Source organism: Macrobrachium rosenbergii, chromosome 34, assembly GCF_040412425.1.
Source record: "Macrobrachium rosenbergii isolate ZJJX-2024 chromosome 34, ASM4041242v1, whole genome shotgun sequence".
Lineage (NCBI taxonomy): Eukaryota > Metazoa > Arthropoda > Malacostraca > Decapoda > Palaemonidae > Macrobrachium > Macrobrachium rosenbergii.
The window spans coordinates 7,473,769-7,477,830 of NC_089774.1; positions in this window are offsets into that span (position 1 = coordinate 7,473,769).

Below are 4,062 nucleotides of genomic sequence, written 5' to 3' on the forward strand. Positions count from 1 at the left end.
CTACCGGAGGATATCACAGGACATCGTTACGCTTCCGCGAGGGACCTAGGATCGAAGGATCCTGCGAGAATGAGAAGGAAGGCGATTTACTAAGGATATTAGGGCGGTAGGATTCTTGAGTCTTGCGCCCAATATCCTTCAAGGCCGGGGGGTATTGGGATCCTTTGCCAAGGGATTTATGTGGGGTGTATGAGGGAAATGGCAGTGTGATGGAGATAAATGCATGGAGAGAGAGAGAGAGAGAGAGAGAGAGAGAGAGAGAGAGAGAGAGAGAGAGAGAGAGAGAGGGATATCCACCGCCCTTCAAGGCGAATGGATGTCATAAAATACCCACTGAGCGAATATGTGGATACCTGGGTAAAGATGGCTCTCTCAAGGAGGAGGTAGGTACGACTTTCTCTGGGTACGACTTTCTGTAAGTACGACTTTCACTAGGTACGACTTTCTCTAAGTACGACTTTCACTAGGTACGACTTTCTCTAAGTACGACTTTCTCTAGGTACGACTTTCTCTAGGTACGACTTCTTTAGGTACTACTCTTTCTAGGGTACGACTTCTCTAAGTACGACTTCTCTAGGTACGACTTTTCTTTAAGTGCGACTTTCTCTAAGTACGACTTCTCTAGGTACGACTTTTCTTTAAGTGCGACTTTCTCTTAGTACGACGTTCTCTAAGTACGACTTCTCTAGGTACGACTTTTTATAAGTATGACTTCTCTAAGTACAACTTTTTCAAGCACGGCTTTCTCTATGTACGACTTCTCTAAGTACGACTTCTCCAAGTACAACTTCTCCAAGTACGAATTCTCTAAGTACAACTTCTCCAAGTACGACTCTCTCCAAGTACGACTCTCTCTAAGTACGAATTCTCTAAGTACGACTTTTCTCTAAGTACGACTTCAATGCACGAAGCGCGACGTGAAATCCACTTAGGCGAGCACGTAAGTTAAAATGGTGCACGGAGAGAGAGAGAGAGAGAGAGAGAGAGAGAGAGAGAGAGAGAGAGAGAGAGCAGCACCTCCAACCAAACCCAAGAAAAATATTCCCCCTTTCAAGACCAAGACGTCCCATTAACATGAATTCAACATCTACGAAAATAAATAAAATACACTAAAATAAAAATAAAAACAAAAACAGCATTCTTCGGCAAAAAAAAATAGTTTTCAATTCCTGAGTTTGTTTTCATTCCACAAAAAAATATTCCGAGCGAATTCGACACTTGTCATTCCCAAGCGGCGTTTCCGGAATGCAAAGCGGCGGGAGGGAATTCCTTTTATAGCTCCGAGTGGATGGAGGGAGGCCTCCCTCCTACCGTGAGGAAGGAGGTTTCCCCCTACCGTGAGGAAGGAATGTTCCCTCCACCACAAGGGAGTCTTTAAATGAATATTTACAATCTGAACTTTAACTTCAAATAAAATCAAAACTACTGAGGAGGCTAGAGGGCTGCAATACGGTATGTTTGACGATTGGAGAGTGGATGATCAACATATCAATTTGCAGCCCTCTAGCCTCGATAGTTTTTAAGGTCTGAGGGCGGACAGAAAACTAGTAGAAGCGGTTTACTCAGCCTGAACAAAGTTACCCAGTGAATAACTTTGAAGAACTATCTGCAAAACTCGAAGGAAAATAATCCATTGATTATCTGTTACGAATAACTATTGAAACAAGAATATTAACAATCAAAAGAGGTATTTGACAATGTAATTTTTTATGCATACTGTTCTATTCCTGATCGCAAATATTTCATCTCATATAAAATTCAACTTCGTATCTTGAAAAATAAGAGGAATTAGAGCAGGTTGAATTGCCAACACTTTGATGGCTTATAACTCAAAATCTTTTTTAACGTCTTAATAAACTGATAAATCTATAATAAAATAATAAAATAAATGGATTAACTGACTCTCTCATACATTTCCAGCGACTGTAATTAATCCTTTCATCAAAATAAAGATTTAGAGTACTTTTAATTCCAAAGAGTAGAACAAAAATCTTCTACACTTTTCATATGAGATATTTATTGGCAAAACAGTTAGGTAGTTGCTTTTCAGAAGCAATATTTCTTGTTATTAAATATGCATATATTTTTTCTTTTCTATTCACACCTTAAGGATATTCTTAGTTCCTAATTCTTTCATTTGTTCAGTTTTAATCCCCGATTTTACTTTATTAAGTTTTTTTCCAATACCTCTGGGCATGAAATCGAGAAGGGTATTAATCATCACATCCCAAATGTCTTCCTGGAGAAACCGGTGGACAAAAACAACGCAAAGCAACGCAAAAACAACAAAAGCATTATCACCCGGATCTACCCAGCTACCAACAAGGGAACGAGGAATTACTTCGCACAAAAGCCCCAACTCACTCAAGAGAACTTGCTGCCGAGAAAAAGAAAGAAAGAAAAAATCTTTAAAAATTCTTAGAAAACCAAAACGAAACTCGGCGAGAAAACTCGAGAGAGAGAGAGACGTTCCTCCCAGTTCTTCTATTCTGGGAAATCATCAGGCGATGCTCTTCTGTCTGCGAGGATTTGAGGATTTACGGAATCCGAAATCGATACGTAGGCTGAGGAACAGAATGTCGAGGAGAACCACGGGGGTATTGTCATCCCCATCCGCTTAAACTCTAGACAGGTGGATAGAAGGCGAGTCTTGACAGGTGTCAGTCATTAGGGGGACGAAGGGGGGATGCAGGGACAGGGAAGGAATGTCCCTATGGGAAATTCTGTCTGTTTTAGGGAACGAAGGGAAGCGTATTGAGGCGCTATAAAAACATTGTCTTAAACTGACTTTTAAAATCTCGATTTCATCCACTCTGCAACACTTTCGTAAAAGTGTCCCACGGCTGAAGAAGTGGGACACAGGTGTCACCAGGAGGTTAAATAAACACTTAACGTGCCGACATGCATCTAGGTGGTAGTGTTGTAAGTGTCAAGTGCACCGGGTTAAAACACTTTATTTTTTATTTTTTGTTTATTGCTAGATTTCGAGAAAAAAAATTAGTAAAATTTTGCTTTTATTTTATTGATTTTCTTTTTCATTTTGGTCATTTCATGACCACACCAGAGGAAGAACATGTGAGAGAGAGAGAGAGAGAGAGAGAGAGAGAGAGAGAGAGAGAGAGAGAGAGAGAGAGAGAGCGAGAAAATGTCAAAGTGCAAGATCCAGTTTTGGCACTTGAGCCTCGAAAGACCTGCAAGTTTTAAGGAAGAGAAAAAGAAAAATGATCAAATTTGGATATGCAAATCTTGTCCTCTTTCGAGGACCGGATATACATTTTAAAAATCCCAAATAACTTCTGAAGTTTACGAAGTCCTGAAGTTGTCTTACTGAGGGGTAACTTCCTTGGGAAAGTCACATGGGCGAAAGAGAATATGAACGGAGGTACGGTAAAAGGAATGGAAGGGGTTGCCTGTATGACAGTTTTATCAGAACAATGAAGTAACTTTAAGTCATTTCTAAATTAAAATGATATCTCTCGCAGTTCAGTATTCTCAGTCTTGCAACAAACGTCAGTGGTCTGTTGCAAGCGGTTATAGGAACCAATCACCTATGCACGAAAACCACTTAAACGAAAGTAGGAATAATAATAATAATAATAATAATAATAATAATAATAAATAATAATAATAATAATAATAATAATAATAATAATGATAATAATAATCTCTACAACTAAAAATGAATGCAATAATTCTAACTATAATAATAATAATAATAATAATAATAATAATAATAATAATAATAATAATAATAATAATAATAATAAATCAGTTCAGGACAGTTCTCACAGACTAAATATTCACTGAAAACATCCCCCCAAAAAAATCCTTTAAAAACTGACAAATCCATTTGGAATATTCAGAAAGGTTAAAAATCATTTTTACTGAGCAACTGAAAAATAAAATCTACAAATGGTTCCCTTCGATTACTGGGAAAATGGGAATTATCTCAAGCAGGAATTCCAGATTAAAAATAAAACTGACGTTTTAAATCATCCCCATATTCCAGTTGGAATAACATTTAAAATCGAAATATATTTTAGGAATACGTTGAGGAAAAAA